We start from the raw sequence: 19,671 nt of genomic DNA, 5'->3' as shown, positions 1-19,671 counted from the left end.
TATATACCCTTTGTTGGCAATGACAGAGGTCAAACGTTTTCTGTAAGTCTTCACAAGGTTTTCACACACTGTTGCTGGTCATTGTAAATGAGAATTTGTTCTTAACTGACTTGCCTAGTTACATTTTTTTTTTAGTATCAACTTTGCTGTGGGGTCATTGGAAGCTGCAATTTTGAAATATAATTGTAACATTCTCTTAGAAGAACTATATTGGTGTCACGACTTCCACCGAAGGTGGCTCCTCGGCGTCACCGGTCTACTAGCTGCCACCGATTCCTTTTTATTTTCTGTTAGTTTTGTCTTGATTGTTTTCACCTGTTACTTATTTGTTGTTAATTATGGCCTATCTAAACTTCCAGGGCCCGCCTGCTTTTGTGCGGGCTTATTCTCACTGTCAGTGGTGAAATTGTTTTGCTTATACGTATTTTTCTGTCTGTTATTTTCCCTGGTTTTGGTGACATACCTGATTATTGGTCATTTTGCCTGTTTGTTGGCTAGACCCAGCTTAATAAACGTAGGCATTGGAAGCATTGCTCTCTGCGCCTGACTCCACACCCACCACTCCTAGCTATTCGTGACAATTGGCAAGCCAATTCAAGCATTGCCAATATGCCTAACTTTAATAGTGTCTTTAGTAGAGCATTTTGGCCAGTTTGATGGTAAAGAGAATTTGGTGAATAATTTGAATGGCCTTATACATCTAAGCAATGACTGAATATTATCTCAGGGTTACCTTTTGAAAACTTCTTAGGTCAAAGAAAAAAAGATGGTTTGAAGTTATAAGACGTATGTCAGAGTTTGAACATGCAACTCTGATACTTGTACTAAGGTACTATGTGAAAGAATCTCACAATGATGTTCCTATTCCACAACATGTCACATACCCAGTCAGTGAAAATAAGGAAATACAGTCTAGCCTATGAGCGTATATTGAGTTCACTTCTGTCACAAAACTTTTGTCATCCAATGAACTCAAATGACAGTGTGGCTTTAAGGTTTTTTCTGAACAATAAATGTACATATGTAAATTGATTATATATAAAATGTAAAGTACTGAGAACAGTTGCAAATGCAAATTGATCTTAATTTTTAGGACAGAGGAATCTCTTAAAGAAGAAGTTACAGGTCTGTGAGAGCCAGAAATCTTGCTTGTTTGTAGGTGACCAAATACTTATTTTCCACCATAATTTTCAAATAAATTCTTTAAAAATCCTACAATGTGATTTTCTGGATTTTTTTCTCATTTTGTCTGTCATAGTTGAAGTGTACCTACGATGAAAATTACAGGCCTCTCTCATCTTTTTAAGTAGGAGAACTTGCACAATTGGTGGCTGACTAAATACTTTTTTGCCTCACTGTATGTGTGAATGGTGACAGAATATTAACCCCAGCTGTAGGTCCATTTGAGTGGGTGCGGTCACTTTGGCCTGCACATCAACCAGTTCTGGGAACATTCAATATTTGGGCTGCTTGCTCTCAAAGTGCTGCTTGAATATCTTCAGGCTTGTGTCTATTAAAGGTCAAGTACAAAATAGAGGACCTTAATCTGTGGCTTAGATTGAATTCAAAGTTGACACAAATGATAAACTAAGCAATAAGATGCAACAAACTACAACACATATGAAAGACTGTACGACACAGGCCAAGTTTCCCAAAAGCATTTTAAGGCTAAGTTCATTGTTGGAACCTTCGTATGAGCATCGTTAAGTCTCTGAGCTGTTTCCCAAAACCATCATTACTAAAGTATAGCAGGTATGACTAAATAAGGTTACATAACCTTGTCTACTTGCTATAACAATTATCTGCTGTCCAGAGGGTAACAGAAAACAGATCAATGACTTCCTGCAGTAAAGTTTGTACACTGTTGACTCAAGAGAAGATGCTAATCAGCAAATCTCTTTAACCTTTCAAAAAGCCAGACCAAAATAATTCAGCTAGCTAGGGTAGCGACAAGTAATACTTGAAGTACCCACCCCTCACCCACAGGCACAAACAAACATCAAAAACACCTAGCTTCACCAGCAACATTAGCTAGATAGTTAACTAGCAAGCTAGACTGTTGGTTTATAAAAGCCAAGGAAAGCTAATTTTATAACCAATTTCTCATGCATTTAAATAGCTAGACATATAATTTCTGGGTATAATTTGTGGAACATTCCAACAGAAATCTGTTCCAAAAACTTTGTAAATAACAAGGTTGCCAACAAACAACACATTCAAAGTTGTATAGGGGCAGAATAAGATACCGTGTGGGCTATTCAATTACGTAAATGCAGACAAATGTATTGATAAACATCTAAACGTCACTTCAGGATAAGCCTACTCGAAACACAGATGTTATTTGAAGACGTTCTAAAATCCGCTATGGGAAAAATGAATGGGGGAAAAAACAATTGGAACCATTTCCGTATTTGACCGCTAGGTTTTATGGGCATTGTGATTTATATTGCGGTACTCTATAGGCTACTACTTCTGATACCTGTAAATCTGCCCTTAAAGATCACTGAAAATAAAAAAATAGCTACTTTCGTTTCACGCCAGTGGTATTTGACAGTTCCCCTCAATTCTCTGACGTTTACCCCGCCCCATCAATCCTGGGTTGTTTACAATACTGCCACAGGCCAGGAATGGTAAGGGGCTGACGGACTCTTTTGGAACATACCTCGTCAACTAGCTACTTTTACGATAGAGGTCGTCTCTGAAAAGTATTTGCGCACAGGGAAAGGTGCCACGCAAGAGCGGCCCGGCAACTCGACTGCAGCACGACCTTGGATTGGAAAAGTAAGCACCATCGCCACCCGAAAATAACAGTAGCGAGGCTCCCACTTCCTGGTAAGAATGCAGAAGTTTGCTAGCTAGCTAACGTTAGCTAGGTTCCAGTGTCCATACCATTGCCACATGTAAACTAACGTTGGTTAACTTTCACAAACTTATCGAATATGCTAGCCAGCTAACGTTAGCTAGGTTCGAGTGTCCATACCATTGTCACATGTAAAATTTAACTAACGTTAGTTGGTTAACAAACTAAGCGAATTTACGGGGTAATTTCTTCATATTCCACGGAAAGTTAAAGCAAACAATATTAAAGTAATGCGACTTCACTTTTCATCGTACTTTAACTAACTCGCTATCAATCCATCTGTTTTATAGTGTATCTTGCACGTTACTAATAACGGTATGTACTGTCAACAGTTAGCTAGCTAGGTTGTCAGGTGTTGTATAATGATATAGCTAATGTGCTATCTAGGTAATATAACGTTTGTCGTCAGTTTAGTGTATGCCAATATTTTTGCTTTTCCAAACTTTTGCCAGCCTGCCCTGTGTTTCAGTTCTCGTGTCTTGTCTGATGTCACAATGGAAATATGGGGTTATTTCAGAACAGTTATAATTCACAGACGGGTTGTCTGACAACGCCACGAAAATGATGTGGCCGGAAAGTGTGCGTTGTTATGATTCTGAACGTTGTCATGTCTAGATGGGATCCAGCATTTGTCAAATTTACAAAACAAGTTTTTAGCATTGTAGCTAATCCTAACCCTTTTCCTAACCTTAACATAATTCCCCGAACCTGCCATGTGTATTCTCCTTATCTGCTGCGTACGTTCTCCTAAACCTGCTACGAAAAGTAAATTATTACAAAAGCTTCTAGCCATGACCTATTAATGGTCAGATAATTAGCAATAATGAAAAGAAGCTGCCTTGTGGGGAATAGCAGGCCAGGAACTGCCAGATGCAACAAAATTACCTGGAAGTAAAGCTGCATTGGGAGCCAATTTTTTTTAAATGGAATACATAGATCAGGGTGGGGAAAAAAATAATTAAAACACAATTTAAATGTGTTTTCGGAAGGGCTGTGGTCACCATTCATGTAATACATTTAAATGTTTCATCAGGTAGTATTGAGGAGCTATTTCATAGTTTTTTCATAGGTACACTATTTTCCTATTTCAATCCTATGCTTGGTGTGACTTGTATGGACAGAGCAGACCATCTGATATGCCCTTAAATATTATGATATGCAACCTGGAATCAAATTTTAAGAGGACCAGTGTTATATAGCGAGGGAAAAAAATCTCACATCTGTGCAGTTTGCAAGCGATGTTGTTTGGCTACATTGTATTGTTGTTTCCTTTCCAGAGTGTACTGGTTGTATTGTGTCATTTTGCTTGACTGAGAACCACAGGTTTCGGGCTGTCCCCAACCACAAAAAATGTTGGTTGAACGAAAGTGTTCTTTCAACTAGGAATCGGCCAATATTAGCTAAAAATTCCAACATCTGTATTGGCCCGATGTCTAGTTTAACGGCAATGTGCAAGACCGATGTCAAAGCTGATATAACGTAGATGGATGATGTAATGACGCCACAAAAAAATATAGCGCTACAGGTGCAACACAGCATTCCTAACCTAGCCCACAATGTCTGCTGTGTGGGTCAAGCAGTCATTTGAAAGAGTAAGACAATTCCAGCGAGACAACTCAAGAAAATTTAATTAATTGCCCTTGACAATCAACTGTTCTCTGTCATGGAAACTTTCCTAGAAGGAGGGTAGGGGGAGGATTCTATCATCAAATGTATTTCTTAGTTACTTAGGTTGGCTGTATCACAACCAGCTCTGATTGGTTGCAATTTCAGTTTAATCCACCAGAAAAGAAAAAAACAAATAATACGACAAAAAGTATTATTATTATGTATCACATCCGACCGTGATTGGGAGTCCCATAGGGCAGCGCACAATTGGCCCAGCGTTCCTCTCCCTCTAAAAACATAAATAAATGTTTTGGCCTTTACAAATATTATTTTGGCCTTTTATTCAGATTACAATTGCTCACTTTCATTTTTTTGAAAATGAAATAACCTCCAAAATATCGTTCTAATTTATGAAGTCGATGGCAGAAATGCTTCTCAAAGATGCCCTCTGGAGGTCAAACTAGCACTAACTAGCTTGAATGGCTGACACTTAAATAACGTGCCATAGAATTATGCGGCACGACGCAAGCTGTGCTGCAGAACGCTGCAACTTTTAAATGACGAACCACTGTAGACCTGTTTTGACGTTTCCACTGGTTCAGAGCGTCCCATTTATCCCTTTCACGCTGAGTGGTTATCAAAAGTGAGTGAGCGAGCCGGGAAGATTTTTCAAATACATTAAACTCAATGGATGTAAAAACAGACTTTGTTTGCTTGCTGTTCTGAGATGAATAAAAAAATTGATTTGAGAAGCTCCACAGCTCATTAGTTGTGTTGCTTTAAGCCAATCAGAAATACTATCAGACCCCCACATTTGGCACATTTAAATGCCTACATTTTTGACTCACCACCTGGATTCGGTCTTATGTAGCAAAATGTGAAATTGTATTTGCATTTTTTTTTTTTTTACAGTGGATAAAAGTAGACTCAGAGCTACAAAATGGTATATCATACACTGCATTTGTGGAACAATGGGGAAGTAATAATTCTTTGAAAGTTGATGAACTTGTAAACTCGCTTTTGAGAGAGTTTCGCCTTTTGAATTTCTTGGTATCTAGTGAAGAGCTCCTCTTTGTCTAAACCCATTCAGCGTCGTTTACACCCTTTTAAGCTTCAGCACCACCCATCTCATTTCGCTCTCGGTGCGCACACTTTATTTATTTACCTCCTGATAACATGAAAACAGCCTAACCAGCTCTGCTGGCAACCATTTCATTACGCTTTTTTGCAGATGTTTACCGACAATGGCCATATTCAACGGTGTTGTAGACACGTCACGTAAGGTTAGCTAACAAGCCAGCCAGCTATCGTTAGGTAGTAAACCTTTCTAGCGCAGGCGTTCCGCTAGCGACCCACCTCGACAACATCCGGTGAAATTGCAGAGCGCGAAATTCAAACTACAGAAATATAAGTATTTAACATTCATGAAAATACATGTTTAATACTTAAAATAAAGCTTAATTTCTTGTTAATCCAGCAGCTGTGTCAGATTTCAAAAAGGATTTACGGCGAAAACACACCATGCGATTATTTGAGGACAGCGCCCCGCGTAGAAACCAGGCAGGTGCGACACGAAAGTCAGAAATAGCCATATAATAAATGCCTTACCTTTGAAGATCTTATTCTGTTGGCAACCCAAAAGGTCCCAGTTACATCACAAATTGTCCTTTTGTTTGATAATGTCCTTCTTTGTATCCATAAAAACTCAGTTTTAGCTGGCGTGCTTCAGTCAATAATCCACCGGTTTCCCTCCTTCAAAATGCATACAAAAATAATCTCAAACGTTAGCAATAAACCTATCCAAACAAGTCAAACAACATTTATAATCAAACCTTAGGTACCCTAATAGGTAAATAAACAATACAATGTTCATTACCGGAGATAAATAACGAAGAATGCGCTTTCCTCCATGCGCATGGAAACACTACAGCCAAAATGTGAGCCACTTAGGAAAAACTATAACTTCTAGCTAATTTTTCCAAAAACCAGCCTGAAACTCTTTTGAGTTTGAGGACTGTTGACATTTAGGGGAAGCCCTAGGAACTGCAATCTGGGAGGTTTTCGCCTTACAATAAAAGTGACAGCCATTGATAATAGTGGTATGCCAAATGTGTTTTTCTTTTGTTGTTGGATGGTTTGTCCTCTGGGTTTTGCCTGCCATATCAGTTCTGTTATACTCACAGACATTATTTTAACAGTTTTAGAAACTTTAGCGTGGTTTCTATCCAAATCTACCAATTATATGCATATCCTAGCTTCTGGGCCTGAGTAACAGGCAGTTTACTTTGGGCACGCTTTTCATCCGGACGTGAAAATACTGCCCCCTAGCCCAAATGAACAAAGTGCCAACATTAAGCTCTAACTAGAAAAGCAAACCGCTCTGGGAAACAGCCAGCCAGCTAACGTTAGCTTGAAATGAACCCCCTTTCTGTCAAATTTGAAACATGTTATTTCTGAAAATGTAGCTAGCTATCGTATCTGTTTACACCATCATGCATGATGGACGCGTCTCCCTGTCAGGAATGCCATACCACGTTTTTCCTTAGTTTGAAGATGTAATCCGGAGACAGTTGTTTTATCAATCTCGTTAGCTATCATACTCTAATTCCACTGATTTTTCAAAACTTGATCCTCCAGAAAGTGGAGAGCAACACTTATGCAGCTCCACCACACAATGCATTTATTTTAAAGCCACGTTCGACAGGATTACCAGCACAGACTGACAATCTCAAATAGACCGCAGCCTTCAATATGGCAGACCAATCTGAACTCCCCTCTCAGCATGTCCAGCCCACTCATTATCTCAGACAATCATGGCTAGTGGGGAAGGTTGCTCACTTTTTCTGTGGCTTAACCAACAAGGCTCATAATTTAACAATTTTATTCATATTTACAGATGGCACACAAGTTTTGTTATTAAGGCACATGAAAGGTTCACATGTTCGAGAAGGCATTTCTGCCAAAAACTTCATTTTGATCAAAACATTTTTTTTAACGTTCAAACGACTTTCCTGTGAAGTTGCGACATTCGCCTAGTTTCCTGAATCAGGTCACATTTGCATACAGCCCAAGTAGCCTTTAGGCCTACTTCTATGCCTAATCAGGTGCATGCCCTTACTCAACATTGACAGGAGGGCGCAAAACATAAGACAATTACTAAATTGACAAAACTCATAAATGGAATGAAATAAACCAAAACTTGTTTCTTACACATGTAGCATAAAGACTGAAATAATAATATATTGAATGCATTAACAAAAATTACCTTAACCAAACCAACATTGCAGATTAGACATTTTAGGAATTAATGGTAAATGTACAATCAAACTTGAACAATTCGCACACGTTATGAAACAATGAATGTGCACAAATTGGCGGGAGAGCTCATTCTGGAGAGAGACGTGCATTTTAGCCACACTCCCCTTCTTGGACTGTGCCATCCCCGTGGCATCTGCAATGGATTAGTTCACTGAGATGGGCGCAAATCAGACAGGTTTCTCGCGTGCCATAAAAATATATATATATATATTTGCTACTGCTTTACTAAAAAAAAATATTGGTTGACCAACAGCGTGTAGGCTATTACATGTCACTGGAGTAGGCTAGCATATAGGCCTATATTTCATTTTCTAACAGCATCTAAACTGATTGGATCAACTTCTGAAAGTACCATGCTTAGATTCATAATGACATCTCCGATTGAATTATTTGCTAACAGCGACAGTTTTGTTGCAAACAAGACAAACTGGTTTGGCATTGGAGAAATACGGTACGAAGAATATCTTTAAATAGGGTACGTACGCCAATTAATATAGACCATGGTAATCTTACCACTGTAATCAGATCAAATTGATCTTATTGTCATTGAATTGATTAGCCCACTAACCACGTGTTAAATGTGTAGTGTAGCCTACACTGTGTAGGGCTATGAATTGGGCCGCTAGTAGGCTATTGGTGACCTTTTTAGGAGTGGTTTCTTTGTAGCAATTCAGCCCTGAAGGCCTGATTTACGCAGTCTCCTCTGAACAGTTGATGTTGGTTTGTCTGTTACTTGAACTCTGTGAAGCATTTATTTGGGCTGCAATTTCTGAGGCTGGTAACTCTAATTAACATCTCTGCAGCAGAGGTAACTCTGGGTCTTCTTTTGCTGTGGAGGTCGTCATGAGAGCCAGTTTCATCATCCCGCTAGATGGTTTTTGCGACTGCACTTGAAGAAACTTTAAAAGTCCTTGAAATATTCAATGTTGATTGACCACCATGTCTTAAAGTAATGATGGACTGTCATTTCTGTTTGCTTATTGTAGATGTTTGCTTACTCTAGACATATCTCCCATGTCATGTTAATGGGTAGCTGCCCATACAAATATAATGAATAGAATGGGCTTGTAACCTCTCAACCTGGCAATTATGATTTCTAAACTCATCGTTACACTCTCAATGGCTGCATGGTATTGTGATGCAATTTCCATGGTATAGTCCCAGTCGGTATTACACAGAATATTGCGGCCCCGACCGCTAAGGCTGCACAATTTGGACAAAATATCTAATTCCGATGTATTATTTTTGGGCAGATATTGCGACTATGAATTGCATTTTTTCAAACACGTAGGTGAAAAACGATGTCTGATGGAATTACCAAGTTAAGTGTCAGTGTAGAGAATAACACTTCTAAAATGGGATCATGTGAATGAGTACATACTGTGCTAACTGAATACAAAACCAAAGGAAATACACATTTTCCAACATTGTTATAGGCTACATATGATAGTAGATATGATTATTACACATACAGATTAACAAACATGCATTTTTAACATGATCATTAAACTATACTATAAGACCTTTTTCCCTCGATTGCTCAGTTTGGTAGAGCTGCCAGCTCTAGGAAGAGACTTGGTGGTTATAAACTTCTTCCATTTAAGAATGATGGCCACTGTATTCTTGGGGACCTTCAATACTGCTGACATTTTTTGGTATCCTTCCCCAGATCTGTGCCTCGACACAGTCCTGTCTCGGAGCTCTACATACAATTCGACCTCATGGCTTGGTTTTGCTCTGACATGCAGTGTCCTCTGTGGGACCTTATATAGACAGGTGTGTACCTTTCCAAATCCTGTCTAATCAATGGAATTTACCACAGGTGGACTCGCATAAAGTTGTAGAAACATCTGAAGGATGATCAATGGAAACAGGATGCACCTGAGCTAAATTTCGAGTCTCATAGCAAAGGGGCTGAATACTTATGTAAATAAAGTATTTCGTTTTTTATTTTTAATACATTTTCAAGGATTTCTAAAAAACTGTTTTTGCTTTGTCATTATTATTCCATACATTTTAGAATAAGGCTGTAATGTAACAAACATTTGAGAAAGTCAAGGGATATGAATACTTTCCGAATTCACGGCACTAACCTAAATAATAAGATAATGAAAGGAAGCCTGTACATAATAAAAATATTCCAAAACATGCATCCTGTTTGCAATAAAGTAAAACTGCGGAAATGATGGCAAAGAAATTAACTTTGTGCCGAATAATAACCTAAATAACGCACAACAAAATATATGCACTGGAGTTGCTTACCAAGACAACCTTGAATGCTTCTGAGTGGCTTAGTTACAGTTTTGACCTAAATCGGCTTAAAAATATATGGCAAGCAATGAAAATGGCAGTCTAGCAATAATCAACAACCAACTTCAGAGTTAGAAGAATTTTAAAAAGAATAAGGTGCAAATATTGTACAATCGAGTGAAAAGCTCGACTTAGCCAGAAAGACTCACAGCTGTAATCGCTGCCAAATGTGATACTAACATGTATTGACTCAGGGGTATGAATGAGATATTTATGTATTTCATAAAAAAAATGAAAAGTTTTTTTCACTTTGTCTTTATGGGGTATTGTGTGTAGGTGGGTGAGAACCCCCCAATATAATACATTTTGAATTCAGGCTGTAACACAACAAAATGTGGAATATGTCAAGGGCCATGAATACTTTCTGAAGGCACTATGTCAGGTAAGCAAACTTTGCAGTTAACATTTAATTGAGAAGGTTTTTGTTGAAAGTATTTCTGCCGGTTATCATAAGCATAGCTAACTGGCTACATACAGAGTGATAGACAAACGTGTGTACCAAGGCAATTTTGATGGAAATGAATTGGCAGATAATGTTACGTTTGCCTTTTTAAGCCAGTTGTGGCTAACCGGGGGTCAATGTGGCATTACCCATTACGCCCACTTCCATCTTTGAATTCAAAAAAAAAAAAAATACATTTTCTGCTGTTAATGTTTCAACCTATTCATCTGGTGGTTAAATCAATAACAGCTTTTATTCCAAACCAATCTTTTGTTTTATTATTAAGTTATTGACAATTATTTTAAAGTTCTCCCTAAGTAGCCAATTTCAAAGCTGCATTTTTTGGGGGTGTTTAGGTGACCTGCAGATAAACACTTTTCTTATATTATTTGTACCTTTACCAATAATTGATCATACTTTATGTAAAATGAAAAGATGAATGTACTGATATATGCACAGATAGGATGGCATTTCATGGACATTTTTTTTCCCATGCTAGTTGTCGTGCCTGCACGCCAGAGTCACACAGTAGCAACAAGATAATAGATTTCAGGAATTCACAAGTTTAGATTTTTAAATGCATCTTGTCTTATTTTACTTTGAAATGAACCTTGTTTTGTTATACATGTATTACATTTTAGTAAATTGGAACATTTCTCAGGTGGGCTTAAAGCGTACAGTAGCACAAACACAATAAACAAATACTAACTTTGCATAATATTGTAGTTTATAGTGGATATTTATCCCCCAAACCTTTCATTTCTAAATATTAAACCAATCGTATCTTGTTTGAAGTCTATGATTAGTTGAATCAGTTATGTACTGTTTTGGCGAGAACAAAAGTCTAAGTCCACATTGATCTCTGTGGATATGATTGGACACCCTGTTATTAGTGCTAGGGTTCATGATGAGTAGTAATGATCGGTTTATTTTGATAACTTTAGAGGAGATTATATTAATCACATTATGAATAAGAATGGGCAGTTAAGTTTTGAACATTTAGGAAATGAATTAAAATGGATGATTTAAGAGATGGGTCTTATTTGGAACACCCATGGGGTATACAGGGTACGTTCGGTATGTTGGGCTTAATAGGTACACTATCGCTAGATAGTAGATAACGTTTATGACAGTTCGCGAGGGAACATGAATAAGTGCATGGACTTTCAGAATTGATTGGCGAGTTACTCATAGTTGGGCAGTAGCTCGCAATCTACCTGTTGGAGACCCCTGGTGTATGTATGGTAGAAGTTGAACTATGTAGCTAGGCCTTTTGTCCCACTCCCAGAACACTATATTGTGTCGTACTGTATTGAGAACAATGAACAACTCACAGCTTACACAGCCATTGTTTTAACAGCCCAATGCAACCAAAGATTATCCAGGAGTGGCTGAGTGATATCACATCATTCTATTGACCTTTATTATTACCCTCCCTTCTGTTTCTACATCCTCTCTCCTTCAAAGACAACAAACAAGGAAAGCATCACACTCACTCAGCCAGCATCAGCCAGGTGATGGAGATCAGATCACTGTCTGATTCTCTGAATTACACTGTCAAGGATCTAGTCAGAAACCCGATGGCTGCTCAATCAATGGCAGCCAAAAGCTGCCTGCATCAGACCGGGCTGAGCGTCAACAGGTTGTAAAATTTAGGCAGGGCCGCCTGCCAGTAACCTTGTTTTTGATTGCTGATGAGACTTGAATTGTTTTTTGACAGCCTTTGGTGAAATGTCATGAATTGTTGCATTGTAAACCAGGTTATGCCTTTGTTGTTGTTGCATAGTCTATAAATCTGTCTCGCATAGGCTTATCTCGTTTTGTCTCATGTTTGATATCGTAACAGTTTCTGTCATTAGAGTTATGTTCTTAGATTAGGACTATATGCCAGGGCCCTATAAAATCTGTTTTATTTTTTGCCTGATTCTGTTTAGTTTTTCCTTCAATTTTGCTTTCTCCAGGGGCCTTTTCCAGTTTTCACACTCAATCACTCTTTTTTTGCTTAAATCATATCAGGAGACTACTTTTGACATCTGGGGAAAATATGGGATATTTTGGATGTAGTTACACTTCTAGTGATGGTAGAGTTTTCAAAACAAATGCCCACGGAATTAATTAAAATAATCATGATATCATTTTGTCGGGTAAACATAGAGCCTCGTGAAATTACGCATTAGGGCATTGCGCAATAGGGCATTTCCACAGATACCCAATTACGCTTTAACTCAGTTTTTTCCACTTTAAAATGTATGCCAAACAAAAATCATTTGATTTTAAAGTTTAACAAACCATACAACTCTATTCACAATGACTACTTTTAACAATTTCCACAGGAAAAAAAGAGAGAGAACTAATTTAGTTGAAGAACTGTGCAGATGCAAACTTTGGTAACGAAATGACGGTAAAATCTACCTCAGATTTTTATGCGACCACGTTTTCCAAAAACTCTTAAGTATCTGCTCCGAATTAAGATTCAAAGATGTCTGCAGAAAGAATGGGTTGTCAGCTATGACCACCTAACCAGTAGGCTACCTTTTGGGGTGTCAGGTAGCCTAGTGGTTAGAGTGTTGGACTAGTAACGGAAAGGTTGCAAGATCAAATCCCCGAGCTGACATGGTAAAAATCTGTCATTCGGCCCCTGAACAAGGCAGTTAACCCACTGTTCCTAGGCCATCATTGAAAATAACAATTTGTTCTTAACTGACTTGCCTAGTTAAATAAAGGTGTTTAAAAAAAAAAACTACTACTTACTGTAGTTCAATAACCAAAATATATATTTTCAAAATCAATGTGCCATATTTTATTTATATATTAATATAATATAAAAAAAAAAAAAATATGGCACATTGATTTTGAAAATATATATTTTGGTTATTGAACTACAGTAAGTGAAGTGGAGTTACACCCAGTAATGGAATTACTGTAACATAATTACCTCATGGGTCCCTGATTTGTCCTACATAGAAATGCATAATTATGGATAGCATGTTATTCTCGTGTTTCACAAGTTTGGAAATCACAGTGCAGTACAGCAGAGTAGGGTAGAGTTCAGTACAGTAAAGTAGAGAATATTTCAGTAGAGTACAGTATAAAACAGTGGGGCAAAAAAGTATTTAGTCAGTCACCAATTGTGCAAGTTCTCCCACTTAAAAAGATGCGAGAGGCCTGTAATTTTCATCATAGGTACACTTCAACTATGACAGACAAAATGAGAAAAAAAATCCAGACAATCACATTGTAGGATTTTTTATGAATTTATTTGCAAATTATGGTGGAAAATAAGTATTTGGTCACCTACAAACAAGCAAGATTTCTGGCTCTCACAGACCTGTAACTTCTTCTTTAAGAGGCTCCTCTGTCCTCCACTCGTTACCTGTATTAATGGCACCTGTTTGAACTTGTTATCAGTATAAAATACACCTGTCCACAACCTCAAACAGTCACACTCTAAGCTGTCAAAGGACACCAGACTAAATACTTTTTTGCCCCACTGTATACTTGTTGTACTTTTGTATTGTACAATTGTATTGAACTGTTCTCTACTTAAGTGATAATGCCAGTGAAGCCGGTGTCTGGAAGATATATTGGCACAAGACTACAAAGTAGCGGCACTTCATTTAGTTTTACCTGTTTTCTGTTGATATTTCTTTGTATATATTTCAACTGGCTGAGAAAAGCTGCCCGCCTGTCTCTCTCATCCCGACTCCAGACTCGTTCATTACTGTGTGACAGCTGTAGATCAAATTTGAATATTGAAACTATGTTGCAAATGTCGGCGAGACAGACAGTAATGTTTATACAAATCTCTGCCGTTGAAAGCTAAATGTTAGTCTAAAAGAAATGTGAGATGATGTCTAGATGATTTTTTATAGTGGATATCAAGTTTATAAATTGCCTGCGTGGGCTGATGAGACGGTGAATTGCGCAGTCAGATCGAACAGAGTAAATAGGCATTTTAACGTCATAGATTTAGCCAGTGTTAACTTGTAAAATAGACAGTCTGGAATGCAGTTTCAACCAATCAGCATTCAGGATTTCACACACACATTGTAAAATGTGCTCTACTCACTGTGCTGTATTGTTCTACTGTATTGTACTATACTGTGCTCTACTCACTACATTGCTGTACTGTACTCAGTACTGTACTCGGGGCCTAAAATTGCCACCCACTACCTGCCAAATGTGGGTATATTTAAGCATGTCTAATTCACCAGCCAAGTTGGCAGGTGGCCACACTCGGGACTCTAGTGAGAGCATTTCATAAAAATAGTCAATTGTCAAGTATAGGCACATGTGCGAGTTATGATTTATAGAAAAATAAATGCGTCAGTAGCTGTTTTTAAAGAATTTCTGATTTTGTTTCATATCTGGTTATGCGCAAAGAAATCCTAATCCTAAAATTATAGCAATCCCACCAGAGTAGCAACACTGCCTGTCGGAGGGCCTGTGCATACTGTTAATGAAGTACTGAAATATTTGTTTTTAGAAGCATTGGCACAGGCATAAAAGTTGGTCTAATTTACTTGAAAGTCTACTGAAGTATGTCTTTGTCTTTCTTGGCTGTTTACATTGTTGTTCTCAAGCTAGGTTGCTTTTCAATGTTAGCAAAGATACATCATTCCTCTACTGGTTTAATTCTCACAGGCACACAGACTCAGAGTGGCCTGTTACCAAGGTAACCTTAAAGGGGACCTGAACATTTTATATCTTATCTGTGATATTTTGTTTAAGAGACTCCGGAATATCAAATTAAGTTGTGTAATATCCCACATTACTTCTTACTAGTAATACATTTCTTGTTTAGGAAACATTCATATGCGTGCTCGTCTGTTATGGCAACAACAAATTGTCTGGTAAAAAAATCTGAGTGGCTGTTCGATTTTATCTACCTGCCACAGTGGATGGAATTTGGAGAAGTATTATAGTCCCTGACTGTACTGTACTCGACTGTGCCCAACTCACTGGACTGTACTATCCAAACTTGTGAAACATACAGTACCAGTCAAAAGTTAGGACAGAACCCTACTCATTTCAGGTGGTTTCTTTTATTTTTTGACTATTTTCTACATTGTATAAAAATTCAAAATTATGAAATAACACACATGGAATCATGTAGTGACCAAAAAAGATTTATTTGAGATTTTTCAAATTAGCCAGCCTATCACGTTTTAAGGTATGACCCAGGTGCAGACAGTGTTGAAGAAACAAAAGTTTATTCTTTAAACAGGGGCAGGAAAATGACCGGTCAAGGCAGGAAGGGGTCAAAAGTCCAGAGAGGGTGTAAGGCACCGGAACAGCAGGCGTGTTCAGGGTCAGGTCAGACAGAGGCTGGTAATCCAGAGTAGAGACAAAGGTACAGGGCGGCAGGCAGGAAAGGGGAGGGGAGGGGGGGGGGGGGGGGGGTAATACAGAAGATAGCCCTATTTGATAAAATACCAAGTCCATATTATGGCAAGTACAGCTCAAGTAAGCAAAGAGAAATGACAGTTTGGGTTACTACATGATTCCATATGTGTTATTTCATATTTTGTCTTCCCTATTATTCTACAATGTAGAAAATAGTAAAAATAAAGAAGAACCCTTGAATGAGTAGGTGTGTCCAAACATTTGGCTGGTACTGTGCGTCTACAGTGACTTCAGAAAGTATTCACACCTTTGCCTTTTTCCATATTTTGATGTGTTAGAGCCTTACTTTACAATGGATTCCATTGAGATTTTGTGTCACTGGCCTACACACTACCCCATCATGTCAAAGTGTGGATTTAGGGTTTAAGAAATGTTTAAAAATGAATTAAAAATGAAAAGCTGAAATGTCTTGAGTCAAGTATTCATCCCCTTTCTTATGGCAAGCCTAAAGTTCAGGAGTCGAAATGTGCTAAACAAGTCACAGAAGTTGCATGGACTCACTCTGTGTGCAATAGTGGTTAGAATGATTTTTGAATGACTACCTCACACGTACAATTATCTGTAATGTCCTTCAGTCGAGCAGTGAATTTCAAACACAGATTCAACTACAAAAACCAGGGAGGTAATGAAAGGCACCTACTAGTAAAATGTCTTCTACACCGCTGCATAAATGATTTAACATGCCTGGGAGATATGAATACTGTAGCTAGCTAAGAAGGTAATACTAAAACGTATGTTGTGTAGTAAGCAGTTAGTAGCCCATGTGCCTCACCCTAATAATTTGGTCCCTTTCCCCCTCATAACTTGTACATCTCAATTGTCAGTAGGAACCACATTTGTTTAAGCAAGTCAGCCATATCCGCTATGCTTTTTTAAAAAGGCAGTGAATGTGGCTGAATGAACTGTTTCGCTCAGACAAGGCTCTGCTCATAGGCAGGTGTAGCAGTGGTAGATGGGCAGGTGTATTAGTAGTAAGTGGGCAGGTGTATTAGTTGTAGGTGTAGCAGTGGTAGGTGGGCAGGTGTAGCAGTGGTAGGTGGGCAGGTGTAGCAGTGGTAGGTGGGCAGGTGTAGCAGTGGTAGGTGGGCAGGTGTGGTAGGTGGGCAGGTGTAGCAGTGGTAAGGATTCACTCCATGGTGCTGATAAGAAAGCTCTGCTGTTGGGACAGCTGCTTTAGTGCAAGTATTTTTTATTTTTTTTCACCTTTATTTAACCAGGTAGGCCAGTTGAGAACAAGCTCTCATTTTCAATTGCGTCCTGGCCAAGATGAAGCAAAGCAGTGCGACACAAACAACAACACAGAGTTACACATAGAATTAACAAATGTACAGTCAATAACACAATCGGGGAAAAAAAATTGCATATACAGTGCCTTGCGAAAGTATTCGGCCCCCTTGAACTTTGCGAACTTTTGCCACATTTCAGGCGTCAAACATAAAGATATAAAACTGTATTTTTTTGTGAAGAATCAACAACAAGGGGGACACAATCATGAAGTAGAACGACATTTATTGGATATTTCAAACTTTTTTAACAAATCAAAAACTGAAAAATTGGGCGTGCAAAATTATTCAGCCCCCTTAAGTTAATACTTTGTAGCGCCACCTTTTGCTGCGATTACAGCTGTAAGTCGCTTGGGGTATGTCTCTATCAGTTTTGCACACCGAGAGACTGAAATTTTTTCCCATTCCTCCTTGCAAAACAGCTCAAGCTCAGTGAGGTTGGATGGAGAGCATTTGTGAACAGCAGTTTTCAGTTCTTTCCACAGATTCTCGATTGGATTCAGGTCTGGACTTTGACTTGGCCATTCTAACACCTGGATATGTTTATTTTTGAACCATTCCATTGTAGATTTTGCTTTATGTTTTGGATCATTGTCTTGTTGGAAGACAAATCTCCGTCCCAGTCTCAGGTCTTTTGCAGACTCCATCAGGTTTTCTTCCAGAATGGTCCTGTATTTGGCTCCATCCATCTTCCCATCAATTTTAACCATCTTCCCTGTCCCTACTGAAGAAAAGCAGGCCCAAACCATGATGCTGCCACCACCATGTTTGACAGTGGGGATGGTGTGTTCAGCTGTGTTGCTTTTACGCCAAACATAACGTTTATTGTTGCCAACGTTTATTGTTGCATTGTTGCCAAAAAGTTCAATTTTGGTTTCATCTGACCAGAGCACCTTCTTCCACATGTTTGGTGTGTCTCCCAGGTGGCTTGTGGCAAACTTTAAACGACACTTTTTATGGATATCTTTAAGAAATGGCTTTCTTCTTGCCACTCTTCCATAAAGGCCAGATTTGTGCAATATACGACTGATTGTTGTCCTATGGACAGAGTCTCCCACCTCAGCTGTAGATCTCTGCAGTTCATCCAGAGTGATCATGGGCCTCTTGGCTGCATCTCTGATCAGTCTTCTCCTTGTATGAGCTGAAAGTTTAGAGGGACGGCCAGGTCTTGGTAGATTTGCAGTGGTCTGATACTCCTTCCATTTCAATATTATCGCTTGCACAGTGCTCCTTGGGATGTTTAAAGCTTGGGAAATCTTTTTGTATCCAAATCCGGCTTTAAACTTCTTCACAACAGTATCTCGGACCTGCCTGGTGTGTTCCTTGTTCTTCATGATGCTCTCTGCGCTTTTAACGGACCTCTGAGACTATCACAGTGCAGGTGCATTTATACGGAGACTTGATTACACACAGGTGGATTGTATTTATCATCATTAGTCATTTAGGTCAACATTGGATCATTCAGAGATCCCCACTGAACTTCTGGAGAGAGTTTGCTGCACTGAAAGTAAAGGGGCTGAATAATTTTGCACGCCCAATTTTTCAGTTTTTGATTTGTTAAAAAAGTTTGAAATATCCAATAAATGTCGTTCCACTTCATGATTGTGTCCCACTTGTTGTTGATTCCTCACAAAAAAATACAGTTTTATATCTTTATGTTTGAAGCCTGAAATGTGGCAAAAGGTCGCAAAGTTCAAGGGGGCCGAATACTTTCGCAAGGCACTGTATATAATTTTTGTTCATTGTTGTGTAGTGGCTTTTCTGTCATGCGTACAATTTATATTTTTAATCGTAAAATTGCCACTGGCGCTGTGAAATGTTATAAAAACCACTTATCTATCACACAAATCTGTCTCTGTCATTCTGTCTGCTTGTGTCACTCTCCCCGCCTCTAACTGGGTCTCAAGTTACACAACCGGCTCATGCGGCTGCTTCAAACATCGGCGGCAAAAACAATTCTCTGATGTGAGTGAGGTTGTGGCCACTTGTGATGAATTATCAAAGCAATTATCGGCTTACTTTCCAGTGAGAACTGCATGTTGTTAATTAGTTTCGAAATGTAATGAAATGATGGCTAAGATGACTGGGCACGAGTCAGGCTATTAGTAGCCTATGTAGCCTTTCCTTTCTCTTACTGACCGTTCGAGTTGAGATTAACTCGTTCCAAATTCTTGCAGTGACATTATTTTCTGGGCTGCTTCAAATTAGTTTGTTTACACTGAAGTTTGTTTTAATAAAATTACTTTATTCCAACCAGCAAATGTTTTAGGAAATCATGCAATCATTGCACAATACAGGCTAATGCATAACATGGTGGTTTTGAAGATAATATTAACATTAATATTAACATTGCTGGACTGTGGGCAGGAGCTAGATGAGATCTGGTGGGATGTCTGCAAATAAACCTGCGGGGATATCTCGTGGGAGAGGGTGGGCACGGTACC

At 38.6% G+C, this 19,671-nt stretch overlaps 1 protein-coding gene across 5 annotated transcripts in view; it reads left to right on the top strand.

Moving 5' to 3' along the window:
- The first annotated feature begins 1,985 nt into the window (after window positions 1-1,985).
- nek7 (NIMA-related kinase 7) overlaps window positions 1,986-19,671 on the top strand; it is a 137,916-nt gene continuing 120,230 nt past the window's right edge. Inside the window, exon 1 of one of the 5 annotated variants that reach the window (XM_036968922.2) lies at window positions 1,986-2,832. The gene's annotated coding sequence lies outside the window, so the exon portion shown is untranslated. The remainder of the gene's footprint in view (window positions 2,833-19,671) is intronic. The other 4 variants (XM_036968924.2, XM_036968925.2, XM_090232081.1 and 1 more) reach the window with 4 other exon arrangements.

Source organism: Oncorhynchus mykiss, chromosome 4 (genome assembly GCF_057628025.1).
Source record: "Oncorhynchus mykiss isolate SJ-2025 chromosome 4, ASM5762802v1, whole genome shotgun sequence".
Lineage (NCBI taxonomy): Eukaryota > Metazoa > Chordata > Actinopteri > Salmoniformes > Salmonidae > Oncorhynchus > Oncorhynchus mykiss.
This window is presented reverse-complemented; position numbering and strand designations above follow the sequence as displayed.